The following is a 25,078-nucleotide window of genomic DNA, read 5'->3' on the forward strand; positions in this document are numbered from 1 at the left end:
ATTGTCGAAGAGGTTAAGCGCGTGGAGCGCCATAATAGAGTCCGTGAGAGAGGCAAGAATAAGAGGGATTTGGAGCCTTCTAGTTCTGTTCAGAGGCGTAAGAAACGGGTTAGAACTGATGGGCCTGTTAGAGTGGGAGTTCCTGTTGCTCCTACTGGGATTTAGCCTTGTGGTAGGTGCCATCCGAGCGAGTGTTGGAGGCGATTAGGGGCTTGTTTGTGGTGTGGGACCGGTTGCTTATTAGTTAAAGCTACCTCCAAAGTTAGACTATATACATGACATGTTTCATGTCTCGATGTTGAGGTGGTATCGGTCTGATCCATTTCACGTTATTTATGTTGAGGAGATCAAGATTAGATCAGATTTGAGGTTTGAGGAGGAGCCGGTTCAGATTTTGGATCGAGATATTAAGGTTGTAAAGAGGAAGTCCACACCGTTAGTAAAGGTTCTGTGGCGAAATCATGACACTGAGGAAGCCACGTAGGAACTTGAGGACTTGATACGTCAGCAATATCCTTATCTGTTCGAATCAGGTAAATTTTGAGGCTGAATTTTTTTTAAGGGTAGAGTTGTAACGCCCTGAATAATTTATTTATGTTTCTATAAATCCTAACATAAATGTGTATCTATTTCAGTGGCTAAGTGTTCTAGTTGTGTGTGAGAGGTCTTGGGTTCAAGTCTCACTTTTAGCAAATTTTGTTATTTTTAATCCTAGCCTTATCCCTGTTGGGTAGGCTTATATAATATTCTTTGTTAACTCATATTAGAATGAGTCTGTTGGTTCGAGTGGTAAGGAATTAGTGTGCTAGAGGTCTTGTGTTTGAATCATTGCGTGAACGATGGTGATAATTTTTGCTTCGGGTGTTTGATAGAGGTTTGAAGGAACCAAAATTCTGTGGTAGTTGAGAGTTAGTGGGTTAGCGGAGAGTGGGAGGAAAATTAGGGATATGTTGTGACATTGTTTTTCCTTTTCTTTAATTTTTATTTTTATCTTCTTTTTCTCTCTCACCTCCAAAAATCCCCAAGTTTGACGTTTTTCCTGTTAATTGGAAAATTTTCCTTTTTCCCTTGCCTTCTAAATTCTGTTGCAGTCTTGTCGTTCAATCTTGGTATTCCAGTTTTTCGATGTTGTTGTGCAGCTTGGTAAGTGTAATGGGTGGTTTTTTTGTGTAGGTTAGGGAATCATTTTTTTAGCTGTTCTAAATCGATTCTATCTTTTTCATTTCAGTAATGTGATTTTGGGCCATTGGCAGCAAATCGTGAGGAACGAAATTCTCCTTCTGTAGAATCATAGTCGGGTTTGTTCGAGAAGTTGGGTAAGTATTGAACACTTAGATTTTACTATTGTTGGTTTTGTTGGTTCAGTTTAGTTATGGATTAAAATTGGTTTTGGGGAGTATGTGACGTCGATTTTTAGGTTCTAGTGGGCTCAAGTTGGCAGTAGCATCAAAATTGTACCAGGTGTGTACCCTAAACACGAAAAATCAAAGTTTGGCGAAAGTTGAAAAAAGGGGCTGTCGACACCACACGGGCATGTGCCCAGTCGTGTGGCTAGTCTGTGCGAGACATGACCATATGACTGACGAATGTGTGGTCATACGCTCGACACGGTCGTGTAACAGTGTGAGTGTGGCCGTGTGGGCAACAGGGGCTAGGCCAGGTTGGGCGTGTGGATTTTAGGCCAGGCCATGTGGGTCACACGGGCAAGGTCATCCTGGATGTGTTGGCCCACACGGGCATGCGGACCCAAAATTCTTAAATTTTCTCTAAGGTTGCACGGGTCATTCCGATTGACTATAGACCTATCGTAGGGTCTGTAAAGGCTAACCAAACCCTATTTTATGTGATCTAATACTCTGATAATCTGATTTGAGTAGGAACTGATATGTATGCCTGATTGTATTGTTAAGTATGTATCTGTATACGAGCATGTTAAGCATGTTTATTTTGTTATTTTTGCATATGTATCATGTATCTGTGTTTGAGGTGGAATCGGTATTTGTAGAGGAAGTGATTTGTACGGCGACCTTTCGCCTATATTTTGGGAGCTTGACTGCACATTATCTGTTATGTGTCACATCGACACTATATGGTGTAGGGATGGGTGGGTATTTTTAACCCCACATGGTGTGATGGGATGGACGGAGATGGTGTGTAGAGGATGGGGGTAGGATTCTGTACGTCTAATCTGTTATCTGATTCTGATATCTGTTACTGTTATGGACTTAGGTCCGAATCTATATCTAACTGTATATGAAATTCTATGTATGTTGCATGACTATTTCTATTGGGTTATACACTGAGTTTATGAAAACTCACATATGTTTGTCCGTTCTGTTCAGGTAATCCACAGACTTAGGCAGGTCGATGCGATGGAGGCTCAACGGTGACCACTCGACAGAAAACTATTTTTATTTAGTAATATCGATTTTATTTTAAAATCTAATTTTTCTTGAGAGTTTGTAATTTTTGGGACTCTCTGAACTGTATGGTTTTAACTTTTGGATTTGGATTTTGTTTTGCTTTCTTTTCCGCAACATTGACAAAAACACTTTACGCAAACGAATGGTTTTAACAAACGGTTTTTGGAAACACGAGCTTGGTTTCGAATAAAACGATTTTCAAGCTTCCGCTGCAAATTCTTGATAACTTAAAATGGTTTCAAATAAGATTATAAACTCAAGTTTTTCCGGATATTAAGACTTCGATTGGTAAACTAATAAAACGATACGTTTTAACTTAAAAGATATAGTTTAAAACCCTTCTTCGTAACACACCCATATTCGGCCGTAACGTCTAGGCCGGTTTAGAGGTGTTACATGGTTGTATCGAAACAACTACTTTAAACCACCCAATTTGGTTCGTTTTGCTTCGAAAGTGTTTAAAATGTGCCCCGATTTCAACCAAACTTTGAAGATAGCTTGGAAATCACCCGAACCACTTCAAATGAGATTAATTTGGTTTAAATGAATTGAATTAGATGATGTTCAAGTTTAGTGCTTGTAATGCTCAAATGTGGCATCCTTTGCTCAGGTTATTGTATGAACTTGGGTGAAAGGTGTTAAATGGGATGCATGTAATTGATCTCATGAGCTGAAGCACAAAATGCTTAAGGATAATATGTGGGTTCTTGTTGCAAGAATAGGTACACTGAATATGAAACCCATTATGAAAGTTCCATTTGGTATTTCATTCAAGTATTTATGAAAATATTTTTATCTGTCAGTGTAAGTAATCCTTAGACTTATGACACTAACTCTCCTTCTATGTCAAATGTTATACATTAATCCCTTACGAAATGGGCATATATTTATGGATATTTAAGGTAAGATATTTGAGTATAGCATAAGACATACAAAGGCAATAGAGTGGTTTAGAGAAGATTCATTATCTCAAGTGAAATGAGGGGACATATCTTACATTCTCTTAACTTATATTGACAACAACATCATGGTCAAAGCAATTAGTCCGAGTTAATACAAAAAGTTACAAGACTAACATAAATTAGCAAATGTAGAAATCGTGTCACCAATATTAACCTATCGAGGATATATAATGGAGGCAATTAATCTAAATTAATACAAAGGCAATTTCTTTTTTTCATTTTCCTTTGAGTGAGTTATTGAGAGCACTTTTCTCCTCTACTTTAAGAGTTCTTTTAATATTTTCTTTCGGTTTATTATTTCAACATAATATTAAATGATTTATGTATAATCTGCCACAACAAATCATACCAATTAAAGTTTTTTGTAGAATATATCCATTAAAGTTGAACAAGCCCAAATCTGATTACAACAAAACTTGTAGTAGTGATTAATATCTCCAACATCCATTCATATGCATGCAATACAAATAATATTATATTATAACGTACAACTTTAATTCCATATTAATTAGACGATGGCTTCAATGTGTTCTCAATATCAATGACAAATCGATATTTAACATTAGTTTTTTCAAGGCCGTGTATGGTAGTGTTCACATAATCAATCGCCACAACTTCAATTTTCGGCTTCACATTGTGTTTGGCTGCAAAATCAAGCATCTCTTCTGTCTCTTTCATCCCTCCAATGACACTTCCACCAACTAGCTTCCTCCCTGCCATAATCAAACATTTAAGCTTAATGTCATAGTAATTGCTCACTACCAAACTTAACAACAACTAATTATATATTGTATTCTACCACCGAGCAAAGGAAATGCCGGTAGCTCATGTGCTTGCGTTGGAGCTCCAACAAGAAAAAGCTTTCCATGTTTCTTTAACAGCTCAAGCAATGGCAGCAGAGGATGTTTCGCAGATACCGTATCCAGTATACTATCCATTGTTCCCATCGCAGCCTAAACAACCAACAAATATAATTACTTTCTTTTTTAACATTAAAAGCTATAAATTTGAGCATTCAAATAGGAACCTGAAGCTGATCCTGGTCTCGGTTAACCAAAAAGGAATCAGCCCCAAGAATTTCCATAGCTTCCTTCTTCTTGTTAGGAGAAGTGCTGATTACAGTGACTTTAGTCCCCATAGCCTTGGCAAATCTCACAGCCAGATGACCTAACCCACCCAATCCAACCACACCAATATGCAAACTTGGTATATCGAGTCCATAATATCTCAGTGGACCATACACTGAAATCCCAGCACACAAAAGAGGAGCGGCTACATCGAGAGGTAAATTATCTGGAATGAGCACCACAAAGTGTTCATCGGCCACCATCCAATCAGAGTAGCCTCCATAAGTAATAGTTCCATCATGGTACTTTGCCCCAGAGGTAAGGATCACCCCTGAGCAGTAGTTTTCAAGATCGTTGGCGCATTCATGGCAGGACTGACATGATCCCACAATGCACCCGACTCCAACCCTATCTCCAACTTTGAACTTGGTTACTTTGCTCCCCACCTCTGTCACTTCACCAACTATCTCATGTCTGCAAAATTCATTGAATAGTGCGGGGGAAATGATAACCTTGTATTTACAGTTATGTCAACTTCAGTTGTCATTGATCGACATTATTTTAATGTCTTTATCTGGTTGGAGACAGATATTGTACATCTTTTATCGGGATCCCTCCTCTCATTAGCTTTTTTTTTTTTTCTTTTCTTTTCATACATTTGTTTTTCTTTCAATTACTTCATTTCAAGAGTCGGGCCTCAACAATATTTGTTTTGAAATCAATTTGAATTATTACTTTTTAAATTTAAATATAAAATATGATATGAAAATAACAACTATAAAAAAGAAGATACATAGGCTAACACTGTAGATGTTTTGAGGTGACAAGTGTGCTTTTTTGCTTTTCTTTTACGTTTGAGATTGTGGGTGGATGAATGGAAAAGGAAGAAGAGAGAAAAAAAAGAAAATGTATTAAAATTTTGTATTTTTATGTTTAAAGTATTATAAATTTTATTTTTATAAGTTTATCTTAATTTTTACATGTTCAGATTTGTTTGTAAATATTTGTGTTATATATATTGATATGTTTATGTATTCATATCTTACTCATTATACTTTTTATATTGCATTTCAATTATTTTTGTATGCCAGTATTTATGTATTACTTACAATTATTTGAATAGTTTGTTATAGTAATATCCTTCAAAAAATTTATAGTAATGAAATTCAGGAAAACTAATTTATTATATCGTTATTTTCATTTTAATTTAATATATAATTATAGAATGTGTATTTAAAAGGGTTTATCTATATTTTAATTCATTGAGTGATTCATGTTTAGCCTGTTAGAAAATAAAATGATTTTATTTTAATTTTAAATAATATTTTAAACATCTAACTTCACATCCAATGGCATTCGATTTTGGGTTTATATTTGATTTATTGGAATGTAGACGAATTAATCCACATTATTTAAATTATTTACTTCTTAATATTAGACTGCATTGTTTGAGGTGGCCTTACTACTCATATATATTCATTTTGTGTTTATGTTTTTTTTGTATCGTATAGTGTTTTAATTTTTCTCATATGTTGCATATCAATTCATCTCAAATTTTTATAATTATAATGTTTAATAATAATGATTAATATAATTAAAATTAATTTTTATAATTATATTTAAACCCGAGCATAGCCAGGCAGTAAAAACTAGTTTAATTATAAAATATGATATGAAAATAAAAATAAAAATAAAAATTATTGTAATACCAATTATTGTAAAATGGACCAACTTCAATTGTAAAATAAAATTGAAATGTAATAAAAAATTAAGTTTGATGTCAAAAGTTAATCCAACATATTAAATTAAGATAAGAAAATAAATATAATATTTTTAGAATTATATAAATAATTTATTTTAAAATAAATAAAATTATTTACCTATTTTTCTTTACTTAAAATCACTATGATAATCCAAAATTTCCTTTTCACAAACAAATTAGCAATCCTGAACGGCTTGCTATTTGAGTCTGCTATCATGTAATTACTTAACCACCTTTTTATTATATTTCTTTCGTCTATTACTCCCCCGCCCCCCGGTAAGCCTGCTATGATGTCATTTATATAAAACATGATACAATAAAAATATTTTGACATAATAATTTATTTCAACCTCTAATTTTATCAAAAAATTATTTTAGTCCTCTATTTAAGTTTTTGTCTTTTTTTATTTTTAAACTTTTTTTTGTCAAATCATTTAACAAATGGTGCTAGACAATATATTTCTTGAACTCTTTAATTTGAGATATTCAAATATTCAAAAGGTGGTTGAAAATAATTTGTTGTTCTAAAATAACATTTCTCATCAAAGGCGGATTTAGAGGGGATTGGCAGGGGCCCCGATCCCCCCTAAAATGAAAATTTTGGCATTTTGACCCTTTAAGTTTTTTTAAATTTTAAATTAGTAAATATAAAATTGTACTTTGGCTCCCCCTAAAAATAAAAAAAATTATTGATTTAATCCTTTAAAAATTATAAAGGTATAGACAATTTAATTTCACCCCCTAAATTTTTTTTTGTTTCTCATATTAACATCACCTTAGTATAGCATAAAGAAAACAATGTTAGATCGTACTAGTGTCACGGGCCAAAGTGCAAAGCCTGTGACCGTTGCACAAGATGCACCCCATAAAGGTCTATCGATTAGATGGGGAACATTTAGCCCACGAGAGCTGGCCCAATTCAAAAAACTATTGGAGAAGCCTGTCAGATTGAAGCCTGGTTGGCTCGATAATGAAGACATGGCAATTTAGGCTAATATGGTAACTAATCTTAGAAGATAGAGGGGATCATATCTTGTAAAGATTAAATTAGATTTGATATGTCATATCTTGTAAATCCCTAAAATAAAGGGATATGGTTAATCTCGTCTGTCGATGTAAATGTATCTTGACCGTCGGTTTTGGGGGAGCTCAACTATAAATAGAGAGCCTCCCCCTCATTTGTACTCATTCCATTGTATGTTGAATCCTTAAGAGTAATAGAATTCTGAGAGCATTTACTCAAACACCTTGTGTGCATTCTTTTCTGTGGCTTTCTGTTGTTCTTTGGTTTAGCTTCTTTTGGCATAAATCGCTTCCGCTCTTCAATTGGTGCCTTGGAGGAGTTCTTAAGGAATCCTCACTTGAGTAAAGGCTGACTTAGGCGAGTTTGGACGAACGGATCACCTAAGGCCGCACGGATCGCGAGACGAAAACTCTAGCCCCATGACACTAGCATGTTGCATATTTCATAACTTCAATCATAGGTGAAATTACCCAACAGATCTTGATAATATTAATGGTGTAGATTCAAATTCAGATGATGATGATGAACTTGATCAAAGACCAACAAATTATTATAAGGATCATATGTTAAATATTAAAGAGAGAATAGCCAAACAAATATGCACTAAAACAATTAGGTAAAATTATATATGATGTTTATTTTTCTTACCATTTTTATTGGTAATCGTGTTATAAATTATTTTATTACATAAAACTACATATGATGATTTGCTTTTAATTTTGTTACTTGCTTATAAATTCTTTTTATCATACTAATAATTTTTATAGTAACTAATATTTTTAAAAATATAAATTATGTAACTATGTAATTACAATTTGTATTACCAAACATGACATATGAAATTACAATATAATTATGCTCTATCAACCAAACACATCTAAGGAATTTGCAATTCTTTGTAATTACAAAAGAGTGTAATTACAACCATAGTAATTAAACTTTCATTCAATTATTGTGTGTTTTCCAAACAAGTCCTTAGTGTTTGTTTAACATTACTTTTCAAAATTACCTTTTGGAATCAAATACGCTTTTGGAGCCATAAACAATGTTAAACAAAAATCTTTTTGGAGTCAAAAAGCTTTTGAACCCGAACTAAAAACATCTTTTAGCTTTTGTGTTTGTGGATGTGCTTTTGGAGTCAAATGATATTTTTAATCCTTATTTATAATTCAATGTATTTTATGTAATGCTTAAGTTATACTATTATTTTCCTATTGAAATTTATTTCAAATATATAACTTATTTATAATATATATGAAAACACAAGTTAGGAAAATTTTTGAACCAACAAGTATACCCTTTACCGTCATTTTACTAATGTAATGGATGGAAAATAAAGTTGCTACTTGAATAGAACTCTAAGCATAAAATATAAGAAAAATTGTTTTTCTTATATATGAAAATTTACCTATAAAAAAATGGAGATTGATTATAATGTGGCATATAAATTGTTTTTTTTTAACCTATATGTTATTTGTTTGATGTAGGGAAAAACTGTTTTGTGAGTTTGAAAAGAAAGTCAAATTTCAATCATTATTTTGTAACTGCTATTATTAAATATGTTTATTAATTTAGTATATATATTTTCCTATTTATCATCAACTATTACAATTGGTGCAATTTTTAATTTCTTTTCAAATTAACATTATAGTTCACTTTTATATAATTTTAAAAATTAAGAGAATTTATGGTTATTAATGATAGGTAGCAATAATTAAAATATGTTACTCAAAAATTAAGTAAAAATTAAATGTGCAAAATATTAGAAACTAGTATACTTAAATTTGTAATGATTATATTTTAATATTTTAAAATACAGTTTATACGTTCAAATTAAATTTTAAAATAATTAATATTAATTTCTTAAAAATATTTAAAATTATATTTTATATATTAAAATATTAATAATAAGTTACAATAATTTATTTTTATTGAAATATCATAATATTAACAAATTTAAACATTATTTAAACATATATTTTTTACTTTATAACATCATATCTAAATAAAATTTTATTTCACAAAAATATTTATAAAAACAATACTAAATATTTAAATCTTAAATCAAATTTAAAAAATATATATTTTTTAAAAATAATAGTGAAGTAGATGAATTCTATCAAATTATTATGTTTCCTATATATATGAATTGATTGTTTCCTATATTTGTAAATCATTCAAACACGCGACTTTAAGTCGTACTATTACAGCATGTTTGGTTGGCATGAATAGTCATTCCATTCAGGTCAAATTCAGTGGCGAACAGTAATTTAATAGTTTGGTTCATTGAATGGGTTATTCAGTGGAATCCATTCCTTCTCTATTCATTAAATTTACCGAATAGAAAATTTTTGTTTTAGTCAATTTTACCTAGTATTTGTTTTCAAACCCACTCTCAGTCATTTTCAAAAGCTTCAAAAATAAAAATTGCAAAACCCATTTCTGTTTCCATCTTGTTTTTACTTTAGTCTTACTCATCTTGTTTTTACTTTAATCTTACTCCTCATTCTCTTCTACTCTCCATCAATTTCTACAACATAACAAGAAAGAAAAAAAATCATTTCTCAACACTTTCAACTCTCAATCAATTTCCAAGAAGATAATAATAAAAATTTAAAACTAAAACTCATTTCTTAATAATAGATCTGTAAAATTCTCTTCTCTCCATGAATTTGTAGAACACAAGAAGAAAGAATAAAATTCATTTCTCAACAGTTTCAACTCTCAATCAATTTACAAAAGAAAACAAAAAAACTAAAACTAAAACCCATTTCTTAATAATAGATCTATAAAATGTGATTTGGAGAGGGAAGCTTTCTTACCCATTTTTCTTACAAATAATAGATAAATAAAGGGAGAAAACAAGAAGATGAAAAAAAAGAAGAAGCTTAAATCAGTGGTTTTTAGAGCAGATGAAAATAGTGGACGATGGCATCACTGGTGGTCGACTGTCACGTAATTGATTCCAATTCATGTTAAAAGAAAAGATTAGATGAAGAAGATGAGTTGTAACACCTCAAACCCGGCTTAGACGTTACGGCCGAATCTGACATGTCACATAGAAGTGTTCTATGAAATCGAAGTCTAACGAAGAAAATCGTTCAGTAAAAATCCAATTTGTTATTACTTCTTAGAATCATTTGGTACGTTATAAAAACCACTATGCGGTAAAACGATTTGTTATTGGAGATTTAAATTAGCGGAAGCTACTTCATTTAAGGTTATTTTGTAGTTGAAAATACGTGTTTGTCTTGAAAAAAATAGTGTTTGTTGTGAAAACTTATTTGTACCCGTTAAGCAGTTCAAAATAAATAAATAAAACCCAATTAAAATAAAATTAAAATACAGGAGGCCTTATTACATAAAAACAACCCAAAGTAAACTTTAGAAGAAACTGGTCTAGAATAAAAATACTAGCAATTGTGTGGCCACATCCGAGTCCCTCGCAGCTCCAAATCAACTAAGGTTAGGGATTACCTGCACAATCAGAAGAAAAGGGTGAGTTACGAGAACTCAGTGTGTAATCCCCTATCATGTAGTAACAAACTGGGCCCGAGCCCTTTCCAGTATTAGTGTGGGCCTTAGCCCAATACAATATCAGAACAGTACGGGCCCTAGACCAATATAATAACAGTGTCGACCTAAGCCCGTTACAGTATCAGTATGGTGCAAATATGCAAAACCCACCCCAATTCAGCCCAACACACCACCCGTACCAACCTTACACACCATGTAGGGACAAAGTCGACCCACCCAACCCATACAACAATATTAAAAGATAGCCGCCGAAATAAAATGCATCCAAGTCGCCAAGACAAGATATGTATCATAGCCACCAAGAATAAAGAATTGTGGCAGAGGCACCAGAAACAGTACTTCCTCCATAATAGAAACCCAACCCATGTAGTATGTCATGCCATGAATTATACGTACATGCAATATGTCATACTCAGTATCAGTTAAATAAATATCATAAAGCCATATCAATCATTTCATCTACTAGGGGTATATCGGTCCATCTACCCTTTTGGGGTATTTTAGTAATTTACCCATCAGGGGTATTTCAGTAATTTACCCATCGAGGGTATTTCAGTAATTTACCTATCGAGGGTATTTCAGTACTTTACCCATCGAGGGTCCCATCGAAGGTATTTCGATACTTTATCCATCGAGGGTATTTCGATAATTTACCAATCGAGGGTATTTCAATAATTTACCCATCGAGGGTATTTTGGTAATTTACCCATCGAGGGTATTTCGATAATTTACCCATCGAGGGTATTGCGGTAATTTACCCATCGAAGGTATTTCGATAATTTACCCATCGAATTTATTTTGATAATTTACCCATCGAGGGTATTTTGATCAACACCGTATCCATGGTCTAGGTTTACCACGCAAGCGTTTGCACGCTCTTATGGTCACAATGTCATATTTTTCGATTATTCGACTTTTACCGATAAGCAGTCGAGAAAGGGTGTGATTACACACCTTTTTGCAGAGTCGCTTCAAGATCTATGAGTACCCCACCTAGCATCACCAAGACCTAATGTTAGTTCTTAATTATTAGGGTAATACCCTCTTAGCAACATTTAATCCGACATATCACTCTTACCTTGTTTGAATGAGGGTGACCTTAAACCCTCAACGCTCGTGGTTCGAAAACGATCACAAGCTAATGCTGCTTCCCAAAACTACAGACAAGAACCGATTAGAAAGGGGTTAGCATTTTTGGCCATCCCCAAAGACAAGAGGTAAACTTACTACCTTACTGGACGTTTAATGATGATAGCGCCTCTTCTCCCCACAGTTCACACTTCGCCACTCCTCGAAAAAGACCCTAAAAAACGCAATGAGTGCAGTACAAGAAGAATGGGACAGTAGTCAGTTAATGAGGCTATTCAGTTTTAGAAAAGAAAAGAAGAACACCAAAGCATTCATTTTTAAAAGAAGTAGAGAGTAGCCTTTGATCACTTACCAATTGTCAGAGTCGTTGCAGAATCAAAACAAAAAGAGAAGAGCTTTCAGTCACAAACTGAAGAAGAGAAAGAATTCTCTAGATGAGGGTGATAGGTTCGGTCTTAGAAAAAAAGAAAAGGAAGAAGAATGACGGCTTCGGCAGATGTAGGTGCAAATATGTCTGAAGAAAAATAATCAATTGCATGTAAAAAAATGAAAGAACAAAAAATGTACGAATGGTCAGTTTCAAAGTCAGTGCAAAAGAAAAAGAAGAACACTTAAGAAGAGAAAAAACTCCAAAAGACACAGAGGAAAATTGGTCATCCAAACTTACCAAAATGCCGAAAAATGCCATCAAAAGTCCCTCTAGCCGAAAATACACAAGCAAAACCTCCCCCAAACGGCACCACACTCCCACACTCTCCCACTTCCTTGATTTTCTCCCCTTATCTCTCCATAATCCACTCCACAATTTACTCCTACAATCTCTCCATGACCCATTCAAACCTCACATTGCAGAATTTTAGTCTAACTCCACTTGTTTTGCTGCTAGGAGTTAAAATAAATGCTCCTTACATGCCAAGGGATTCAAACTTGAGTTCCCTTACCATCATGAACACGCCACTACCACTAGACCACAAGCTTCCTTATGTCTCCTTTCCTTTTCAATTATTCTTAAGACCTTCCGGCCAAATTCAAGGTTCCCTTAAGAGAAAAATCCAAAATTTTGCTAGAGCCTAGGTTTGATCCCAGGACTTCTCACACACTCCCAAACACACTCAAATCACTTAGCCATTAAAGCAAACAAGCTACATGTGTCAAATATCAAAAATTTAAAAACCTTAATTTTTGGGGCGTTACAATTATACCCCCTAAAAGAAATTTCAGCCTCGAAATTTACTTAATTAGGAAAGGAGAGGATACTATCATTGCATCACCTCTTCGGGTTCCCACGTAGCTTTCTCTGAACTATGATTACGCCATAGCACCTTGACTAAGGGAATAGATTTCTTCCTTAGTACCTTAACCTCACGATCCAAAATCTATACTGGTTCTTCCTCAAAAGTCAGATCTGGCCTAACTTCGATTTCCTCAACTGGAACAATGTGAGTAGGATCAAAATGATAACGTCTTAGCATGGAGACATGGAGTACATGTGAATCCTATCCACCTGTGGAGGCAACCAATCCCACACGCTTCAGTATACGGTAAGGCCCAATGAACCTAGGGATAAGCTTACCCTTCCGTCCAAACCTCAATATCTTTTTCTGTGGGGAAACCTTGTGAAATACATAGTCCCCCACCGAAAATTCAATCTCTTGGCATTTCAGATCCGCGTAGGACTTCTGTCTATTAGATGCTTCCTTCAAACGGTCTCGAATTCGTTTTACCTTTTCTTCGATATCAGAAACTAACTCTGGCCCCAGAACTCGTTGCTCACCTAACTCAGACCAACAAGCAGGCATACGAAATCTACGACTACAACGCCTCGTACGGTGCTATTTGAATATTGGACTGGTAGCTGTTATTATACGCAAACTTTGCTAGTGGCAAATAATCTTCCCAATTGCCTCGAAAATCCAAAACACAGCACCTTAACATATCCTCTAGTATTTGAATCGTCTTCTCAGATTGACCATCTGTCTGAAGATGAAACGCAGTACTAAAGTCCAGTCTTGTACCCAAAGCTTCGTGTAACTTTTTCTAAAAACGAGACGTAAACTGAGGATCTCTATCAGATATAATAGAAACTGGTACCCCATGCAGTCTTACAATATCAGCAACATACAACTTAGCTAGCTTCTGTTAGGAGTAATCAGTACGGACTGGTATGAAATGAGCAGATTTAGTCAGTCGATCAACGATGACCCATACCAAATCCTTTTTGGTAGGCGTTAAGGGTAGCCCACTCAAAAAATCCATGGTTACTCTCTCCCACTTCCAAAGTGAAATTTTAACTGGCTGGAGTAACCCTGAAGGTAACTGATGTTCAGCCTTCACTTGCTGACAAGTTAAACACTTACCCACAAAATCAGTTACTTCACGTTTCAGACCCGACCACCAGTATAACTCACGTAGATCTCGATACATTTTATTCCCTACTGGATGCATAGCATAAGGACTACTATGTGCCTCTCGTAGTATAGACTACTTCAAATCATTATCCCTCGGTACACAGACTCTTCCACGGAAACACAGTACTTCTTCATTATTCAACCCAAAATCTGAAGTTTATCCATTCTCAACTTGACGAAAATGAGGAACCAGTGACTCATCCTACAACTGTTGACCCTTAATCTGTCCGGTCCATGTCGGTCTAACTTGCAACTTAGCCAACAAGCTACCATCATCAAACAGGCTAAGACGAGCAAACATCGCTCTTAATTCAGATACAGCCCTACGGCTCAACGCATCAGCTACCACGTTCGCCTTACCAGGATGGTATTCAATCAAGCAATCATAGTTCTTAAGCAGCTCTATCTATCTCCGCTGCCTAAGATTCAACTCCTTCTGAGTGAGGAGGTACTTAAGACTCTTATGGTCAGTATAGATAATGCACTTCTCACCGTAGAGATAGTGCTTCCAAATTTTTAATGCGAAAACCACCGCAGCTAACTCCAAGTCATGAGTGGGGTAATTCGCCTCGTGAGGCTTAAGCTGCCGAGACAGATAAGCCACCACCTTACCTTCCTGCATCAGCACACAACCCAAACCAACATGTGATGCATCACTATAGATAGTGAATTCCTTTCCTGACTCTGGCTGTATTAAGACAAGTGTCTCAGTTAGAACTTTCTTCAATTTCTCAAAACTTTCTTGCTGCTTATCCGTCCAGTTAAATGGTAACCCTTTACGCAACAACTTAGTCAATGGTACAGCAATTAAAGAAAACCCCTCAACAAAATGTTTATAATACCTTGCCAGACCCAAAAAATTTCAAATTTCAAATACAGTCTTTGGTGGATTCCAATCTAGTACAGTCTCAATTTTTCGAGAATCAACCCTAACCCCCTCGACAGACGCCACGTGACCTAAAAATATCACTTCTCGCAGCCAAAACTCACACTTGCTGAACTTAAGATACAGTTGTTTCTCCCATAGAATCTGCAGAACAATTCAAATATGTGCGTCATGTTCATCTTCAGTTCTCGAATACACCAGAATATCATCTATGAAGACTACCATGAATCGATCCAAGTAAGGTTGGAATATTCGATTCATTAGGTCCAGGAAGGCAGCAGGTACATTCGTCAGCCCAAATGGCATCACTAGGAACTCATAATGACCATAATGAGTCCTAAACGCAGTCTTATACACATCAACCTCCTTAACTCTTAACTGATGGTACCTAGAGCGAAGATCTAGAAAACTGAAGCTCCTTGCAACTGATCAAACAAATCATCTATCATTGATAAGGGATACTTATTCTTGATAGTCAACTTATTAAGTTACCGGTAATCGATGTACATGCGCATGTACCCATCTTTCTTCTTTATAAACAATACTGGTGCTCCCATGGAGACACTCAGTCAAATGAATCCTCGATCCAACAGTTCTTAGACTTGGGCCTTCAACTTCACCAGCTCATTTGGTGCCATCCTATATGGGGCGATAGACACCAAAGCTGTTCTAAGTAAGAGATCAATACCAAATTCGACCTCGCGGTTAGAAGGCAACCCAAGAAGCTCATCAGGAAACACATCCGAAAAATCCTTAACAATTCTAAATCTCCCATGGAAGGACCCTCAGAAACAATTGCATTAACATAGGTTAGAAATGTCATGCATCCCTCGTGAACCAATTTTTCGGCCCTTAAAGCAGAAATCACATTAGACAGAAAGTCATTTCGTTCCCCAATCACAGTTACCTCATCATCCTCAATAGTCTTTAATATCATACGTTTAGCAACACAGTCTAATCTAGCTCGGTGTTTCACTAGCCAATCTATACCCAAAATAAGGTCGAATTCGCCAAACGGCAAATCTATCAATTCTGCTGGAAAAACTACTCCTTGGACCTCAAGAGGCACATCTCTGAATAACTTATTTACCCTTACCGACTGTCCCAGTGGACTCATCACAGTTATCCCACTAACAATATTTTTGAACTGAATACCCAAAGTTCCCGACACAGTGCATGCAATATATGAATGTGTAGACCCAATATAAATTAAAACAATAAATGGTACATTATGAATTAAGAACATACCGATTATAACGTCAGGAGCGTCATCATCCTCTCGGCGACGAGTAGCATACACACGAGTTAGCTGTCTCATTACAGTGTTACCAGTACCCTACCTAGGGCTCCACGACCTCGCCTCAAACCGTTTCCACCTTTAACCTGCCCACGGCCTCTCAGTGGCTGCTGACCACCTCTCCTTGGCTGAACATGACCCGCTCCTGCAGCTTATATCTGAATCAATCTCTGAGAACAATCCCTAATCCGATGATCCATGGACCCACATCTAAAATATGCCCCAGTCTTCTTTCAGCACTCACCCTGGGGAGATCTTCCACAATCAGCATAAAATTGCGGCCTAGTTATAGCAACAGGGACTCCAATCTGAACCAGCTCATCAAACCTGGCCTTCTTAACAAACCTCTTAGAAGAACCTGAGGGCCCAAAATTCCTGTTATTCCTGCCATTATCTTTTTCACGATTCTGGCGCTCCGAGCGCTTTACTTCTTCAGCAATCTTTACCTTTTCTACAAGAGCAGCAAAATCTCGCTACCTCTGCTGAGCTATCAACACCCTCAACTTATCTCGAAGACGATCATCAAAATGTACACAACGTTCATATTCAGTTGCTACTATCCTTCGGGTATACCGACTCAAACGCAAGAATTCTACCTCATATTCAGCCACTGTTTTACTCCCCTGGGTTAGGCTCAAAAATTCCTTTCTGCGGGCGTCCACATAACTTGCGCCCACATACTTTCCTTGAAATGCTACCTTAAAGAAATCTCATGTCACACGATTAGCCTACGTACCCTTTCTCACAGTAAGCCACCACTAGTAGGCCTCATCTCGCAGTAATGACACTGCCCCTTTTAATTTTTGCTCCACGGTATAGTCAAGATCGTCCATTATTCGTTTGGTCACCTCTAGCCAGTACTCCGCCACATTTGGGGCTACACCAGAAATACCTTTGAAAATTTCTGCTCTATTAGACCGGAGTCATTCTGAAATTTACCCTTGGCCCACTGTTCCAGTACTAGCTCTAGCAACTTTCTCTAGAACATGGAGCATTGCTTGGGATAGAGCATCATCCCTAGCTGCTCAATCATATGATCCCGCCTTTGTTACTGGTGAGGCTGGTGCCTCCCTAGCAGGTATATGGCCCGATGCTGACGATCCAGCTCGAGCTCTTCCTCGGCCTCTACCGCAGCCCCGTGTACCCCTTCTGTGAGTACCCCTTGTACTCATTTCGATATGCGCTTATTTGATTAAAAAGTTTTATGCATCAACTTATAATTTTAGTAATTATTAGCAAATGTATTATGAAAAATAGTCTTGAGGGGGTTCTTCTCGCAGATCGAGATCTCACTACAGTTTACAGTCTCCTACGGTTTCAAATATCCTCTGTCTAAAGTTTCGCCGTTATATCAGTAATCAAAATTAGAGAACTTAAAGATTTGGCACCGGAGACTTGTTGTGCCACACTTTCCAGAAAAATACCTCAAAACACTTCACAAATTGACACCAACCTCTTGTAATACAAAATTTTGAAAACCCATTCCACAGCCGAGTTTTGCAACCTGACTCTAATACCACTAAATGTAACACCCCAAACCCGACCTAGGCGTTACATTTGAATCTGACATGTCACATAGAAGTGTTCTATGCAATCGATGTCTAACGAAAAAAATCATTCAGTAAAAATCCAATTTGTTCTTACTTCTTAGAATCATTTGGTATGTTATACAAACCACCATGTGATAAAATGGTTTGTTATTGGAGGTTTAAATTAGCGGAAGATACTTCATTTAAGGTTATTTTGTAGTTAAAAATACGTGTTTGTCTTGAAAAATAATGTTTGTTGTGAAAACTTATTTGTACCCGTTAAGCAGTTCAAAATAAATAAATAAAACCGAATTAAAAGAAAATTAAAATACAAGAGGCCTTATTACATAAAAACAACCCAAAGTAAACTTTAAAAGAAACCGGTCTAGAATAAAAACACTAGCGATTGTGTGGCTATCTTCAAGTCCCTCGCAACTCCAAATCAACTAAGGTTGGGGATTACCTGTACAGTCAGAAGAAAAGGGTGAGTTACGAGAACTCAGTGTATAAGCCCCTAGCAAACAGTAACAAACTGGGCCCGAGCCCTTTCCAGTATCAGTGTCGGCCTTAGCTCAATACAATATCATAACAGTGTGGGCCTTAGCCCAATATAATAACAGTGTGTGTCTAAGCTCGTTACAGTATCAATATGGTGCAAATATGCAAAACCAACCCCAATCCATCCCAACACAACACCCGTACCAACCCTACACACCATGTGAGGGCAAAGTCGACCCACCTAGCCCACACACCAATATTGCAAAGATAGCTACCAAGATAAAAACGCAGCCTAAGCCGCCAAGACAAAGATATGTGACATAGCCACCAAGATAAAGAATCGTGGTCGAGCCACCGTAAATAAATGCTTCATAATGTAAACCCAACCCATGTAGTATGTCATGTCATGAATTATACGTACATGTAATATTTCATACCTAGTATAAGTTAAATAAATATCAAAAAGCCATATCAATCATTTCATCTACTGGGGTTATATCGGTCAATCTACCCTTTTGGGCGTATTTCAGTAATTTACCCATCGGAGGTATTTCAGTAATTTACCCATCGAGGATATTTTGGTACTTTACCCATTAAGGGTATTTCGATTCTTTACCCATCGAGGGTATTTTGGTAATTTACCCATCGAGGGTATTTCGGCAATTTACCATCGAGGGTAATTCGATAATTTACCTATTAAAGGTATTTCGGTAATTTACCGATTGAGGGTATTTCAGTAATTTACCCATCGACGATATTTCGATAATTTACCCATCGAGGGTATTTCGATAACATACCCATTGAGGATATTTCGGTAATTTACCCATTGAGGGTATTTCAGTAATTTACCCATCGAGGGTATTTTGGTAATTTACCCATCGAGGGTATTTTGGTCAACACCGTGTCCGTGGTTTTGGTTTACCACACGAGCGTTCGCACACTATTATGGTCACAGTGCCGTCTTTTTCGATTATTCGGCTTTTACCGATAAGTAGTCGAGAAAGGGTGTGATTACACACCTTTTTGCAGAGTCGCTTCAAGATCTACGAGTACCCCACCTAGCATCACCAAGACCTAATGTTAGTTCTTAATTATTAGGGCAATACCCTCTTAGCAGCATTTAATCCGACATATCACTCTTACCTTGTTTGAATGAGGGTGACCTTAAACGCTCAAAGCTCGTGGTTCAGAAACAATCACAAGCCAATGCTGCTTCCCTAAGCTACCGACAAGAACCGATTAGAAAGGGGTTAGGCATATTCGACCATCCCCAAAGACAAGAGGTAAACTTATTACCTTACTGGACATTTAATGATGATAGTGTCTCTTCTCCCCACCGTTCACACTTCGCCACTCCTCGAGAAAGACCCTAGAAAACGTAATGAGTGCAGTACAAAAAGAATGGGACAGTAATCAGTTAATGAGGCTATTCGGTTTTAGAAAAGAAAAGAAGCACACCGGAGCATTCAGTTTTAAAAGAAGCAGAGAGTAGCCTTTGATCACTTACCGATTGTCAGAGTCGTTGCAAAATCAAAACAGAGAGAAAATAGTTTTTAGTCACAAACCGAAGAAGAGAAAGAATTCGCTAGACTAGGGTGATAGGTTCGGCCTTAGAGAAAAAAAAGGAAGAAGAATGATGGCTTCGGTAGATGTAAGTGCAAATATGTCAGAAGTAAAATAGTCAATTGCAAGTACAAAATCGAAAGAACCGAAAATGCACGAATGGTCAGTTTCAAAGTCGGTGCAAAAGAAAAAGAAGAACACTTAATAAGAGAAAAAGAAACTCCAAAAGACACAGAGGAAAATTGGTCATCCAAACTCACCAAAATGCCGAAAAATGCCACCAAAAGTCCCCCTAGCCGAAAATGCACAAGCAAAACCCCCCCAAACGACACCACACTCCCACACTCTCCCACTTCCTTGATTCTCTCCCCTTATCTCTCCATAATCCACTCCATAACTTACTCCTACAATATCTCCATAACCCATTCAAACCTCATATTGCAGAATTTTAGTCTAACTCCACTTCTCTTTCTGCTAGGAGTTAAAATAAATACTCATTGCATGCCAAGTGATTCAAACTTGAGTTCTCTTACCACCATGAACACCCCACTACCATTGAACCACAAGCTTCCTTGTGTCTCCTTTCCCCTATAATTATTCTTAAGACCTTCCGACCAGATTCAAGGTTCCCTAAAGAGAAAAATCCAAAATTTTGCTAGAGCCTAGGTTTGATCCCAAAACTTCTCACACACTCCCAAACACACTCAAATTTAGCCATTAAAGCAAACAAGCTACATGCATCATATATAAAAAATTTAAAGACCCCATATTTTTGGGGCGTTACATGAATGGTTAATAGTGATGATGAAGTTTAGAGAGGCACGATAAAAAAAAAAAGAGAAATAAAAACACTAAAAAATAATATTAAATTTTCTATAATTAGGTGGGTGTTAAATCAATTTTAAAAATAATTTTTAAAATATAAATACATGCATTTTTTATATAGTACGATATAAAAAATACCCACAAGAAATTTTGAACAAATTAACCTTTGAAGTATAATTTATAAAATATCTCTTGATATTAATTTTTATCATAATATTCTTATTTTATTATTAAATCTAATTAATTTAGATATACAAAATATGTATTAATAAAATAAATAAATAATATCTAGTTTAAGGGTTATAATATGTATTAATTCATATTTTAATAATAATTATATTTTAAAAATGATTAAATTAGTTATTATTTTTAATCCTATTAAAATTTAAAAACAATAACAACAATCATCTACTTAAAAAAAATTCTGCTAAGGCTATTCTAGTCATTTTAGTTTTTTTACTTATGCTATTACAACATCATCTCATTCAACCAAACACAAGAATACTATTACAGTTCTATTCCATTCCATTCAACCAAACAGTTGAATTACTGTTTATAGCTTTATCCCATTACAGCTCTATTCAATTACAGCTCTATTCCATTACAGTGAACCAAACTTGTGGGGTAAAATTATCTACGATCTGCCGCTTCTCCCGGAAGTTGAAACTGCACTTATTTCCCATTTGATTTTTAAGGTGAAAAGTTGAGATTTAATGTGTGGTTTTGCTATTTGTATGTTTCAACGTGTGGGTTGGGTGTTGCTCTAATATCTTCAACCTGTTCTCTAAGCTTTTGGTTAGATGGAGTTTGTAACTCTTTTATCTCTTTGCGGAAAACCATGAATTTTATATCCAGAGAGGCCGCAGGAGATAAAGATAATTTCTTGAGAGAAGGAATCATGGGTTGTAAAGATAGAAGTGAGTTGCAAGGGAAATTTCGTCCCATTTTTTCCTCTATTTCTTATTGGTCGAGAGAAATTAAAATAAAACCTATATTTAAAAAATTATGACTTGAAAGTATAATTACAAATATATATAGAGTAACCACAAAATAAAATTAAGTTATTACAATGTAAATGAACTAAAATTAATATAAAAGTAGCATTTCTTAAATATCTTACATTACTTCACTACACCAAAACAGGTCTTTAGCGGCATTTTTTTAGGCCTTTAGCGGCGCTTTTTAACGCCACTAAAGGTATTTGCGGCGCTTCCATAAGCGCCGCAAAAAAGGCCGCTAACGAAAACGTCACAAACTTTTGCAGCGTTTACAAACAAAAACGCCGCTAAAGACCATGTTCTTTAGCGACGCTTAGAAAAAAACGCCGCTAAAGACCATGTTCTTTAGCGGCGCTTAGAAAAAAATGCCGCTAAAGATCATGTTCTTTAGCGGCGCTTAGAAAAAAACGCCTCTAAAGACCATGTTCTTTAGCGGCGCTTAGAAGAAAAACGCCGCTAAAGACCATGTTCTTTAGCGGCGCTTTTATACAAAAACGCCACTATTTTTGGGAATTTTTTTATAATATATAATTAAAACATACTAATTAATCTAAACCCTAAATTTTAACCCAACACTAAATCCCTAAACCCTAAATCCTTAACTCTTAACATCTAACCCCTAACCTAACCCCTAACCCCTAACCCTTAACCCATAAACCTTAAATCACATTAACCCTTAAACCAGAATCCCTAATCCATAATCCTTAATTCCATAATCTATAAAACTTAAAATTATAACTCCTAAACCGGTCTTAAATCCTAAATTAACCATATATATCCTAAACCATATTTATTAAACCCTAAACTATAATGATAATTAAATTAAATATTTTAAAATTAATACAATCTTATCTCTTCTTTGTTTGAAACTATTTAGTATATAAATTAAAAATCAATCAGTCATGTACCCAAATAATTTTAAAATTATGGCTTAATAATAGTATTTTAATTTTTCTATTTTAACAAATATTTTCTATGTTTTTATTTCAATTTATTTATACGTATCATTATTTCAAATTAATCCATTCTTAACAAATATTCATTTAAAATTAAATTGAATTTTAATTAATATAAATAAAAAATTAAATGGTAATTAATTCAATATTTTAAAATTAATACTATCTCTTTTACGATTATATAACAAATTATTTAATATATAAACTAAAAAAATCAGTAATGTATCCAAAAAACTTTAAAATTATTCTTAATAATCATATTTTATTTTTTCTATTTTTAACAAATATTTTAAATTACTGAGCATTAGCGGCGCTTTACAAAAAACGCCACTAAATCCCGAAAGCTCAGAAAACGGCGTCGTTGTGCTTAGGTTATTTGTGGCGCTTTATCTAAAATGCCGCTAAAGCCCTGGATATTAGCGGCGCTTACTTGAAAAACGCCGCTAAATCCCCGAAAGCTCGAAAACGGCATCGTTGGGCTCAGTTTTTTTTGTGGCGCTTTGTTGAAAACGCCGCTAAAGCCTGGGTATTAGCGTCGCTTCAGAAAAAACGCCGCTAATTCCCCAAAAGCTCAGAAAACGGCGTCGTTGGGATTAGGTGTTTTGCGGCGCTTTCTCGAAAACGCCGCTAATGCTTATTTTCAGTGGCGTTTGCCATAGAGCGCCGCTAATGATCGATATGTAGCGGCGTTTTTTATCCAACCGCCGCTAAAAATGCCAATAAAAGCCTGTTTTGGTGTAGTGCTTAAGTAAGAATAACTCTTATATTTCCAACAACACTACTAAGAATATAAGATTAGAAACTTAAAGTAATTTCCAAAATCCAGAAGAAAAATATCATTTAAGATGTTCTTGAGAATGTGAAATTCTTTAAACCAAACCTCGTTTTAAGCATATTATTTTAGTAGTTATTCAAATGTATTTTGAATTTAGTTTGATGTACTTAGACTAATTTTTGTTGAAGTAGAAGGAAGGAAGAGAAATTAATTACCCAGGAAGAAAAGGATGAACAGTGTTACCCCATTCATTCTTGATCATATGAAAATCAGAGTGGCATATCCCACAATAGAGCATCTTGAAGGCCTCATCTCTCTCCTGTTTCCCTGCAATTTCTCATCATAATCATCTTGTTCAAATGCAGTAAAAAAGAACTACTTATGAAAACAAAACACCGTAAATAATTTAAACCTTCTGGAGAATGTAAAAGGAGAGAGGTGAGCAGATGAGTCCCTGGCTGCCCAACCCAAAGCTTTCTTTGGGTGCTCTTCTTCAGCTGATATGCTCATTCTTTTTTTCTTCTCTTTGATACTTTGGTGAGTTTGAGTCAAAACAAAAGCTTCTTATTTATAGAATTACCCAGGAAGAAAAGGATGAACAGTGTTACCCCATTCATTCTTGATCATATGAAAATCAGAGTGGCATATCCCACAATAGAGCACCTTGAAGGCCTCATCTCTCTCCTGTTTCCCTGCAATTTCTCATCATAATCATCTTGTTCAAATGCAGTAAAAAAGAACTACTTATGAAAACAAAACACCGTAAATAATTTAAACCTTCTGGAGAATGTAAAAGGAGCGAGGTGAGCAGATGAGTCCCAGGGCTGCCCAACCCAAAGCTTTCTTTGGGTCCTCTTCTTCAGCTGATATGCTCTTTCTTTTTTTCTTCTCTTTGATGCTTTGGTGAGTTTGAGTCAAAACAAAAGCTTCTTATTTATAGAATTAACTTTTAGGAGATATTTTTTTTTGGTTTTCTACGGTAAATTTCAGTATAGATAACTCAAGTTCCTTTCTTCAGCTTTAAAACTTTCAAAATATCACCCAACTAATTCCCTTCATTTTAATGCTTGACAAGAAGGATAACAAATTTGATTCTGAAATTTTATGTCTAAATTTGATCTTAATTTTAAAAACATCAACAATATATTTATTTATTTATAATTTATACAAAATACGAGTTTGATAAAACTTTTGAATAGACAAGAATAATAACAAAAAATGTATTCTAATTTAAATATAGTGATAATTACAAATTTAATTATCGTTAATCTAAATTTATTAATTGCCATTTAAATATTTTGATAACAAAAAATGTATTAACATCTAAATATTAGTATAAGGTTAAGATAAAGTAGTATGTGTGCATAATTAAATGTGACAATTATAAATTTTATTGAGATCTAAATATAATTATAATTTAATTTAAAATTATTAATTGACATTTAAACATAAAGTAGTATTGATACTTACAATTTGTAC

General features: G+C 35.0%; 1 non-coding gene across 1 annotated transcript; it reads right to left on the bottom strand.

Annotated features, from left to right (window-relative positions):
- Positions 1 to 3,755: 3,755 nt before the first annotated feature.
- On the bottom strand, positions 3,756 to 24,109 carry LOC105801101 (probable mannitol dehydrogenase). The gene is made up of 5 exons (XR_008191269.1): positions 24,012 to 24,109; positions 23,815 to 23,926; positions 4,413 to 4,926; positions 4,185 to 4,338; positions 3,756 to 4,098 (listed from the first exon to the last, which is right to left on the bottom strand). It is a non-coding gene; the product is annotated as a probable mannitol dehydrogenase (transcript).
- Positions 24,110 to 25,078: the final 969 nt, after the last annotated feature.

The sequence above is a fragment of the Gossypium raimondii genome, chromosome 11, assembly GCF_025698545.1.
Source record: "Gossypium raimondii isolate GPD5lz chromosome 11, ASM2569854v1, whole genome shotgun sequence".
Taxonomy (NCBI): Eukaryota; Viridiplantae; Streptophyta; class Magnoliopsida; order Malvales; family Malvaceae; genus Gossypium; species Gossypium raimondii.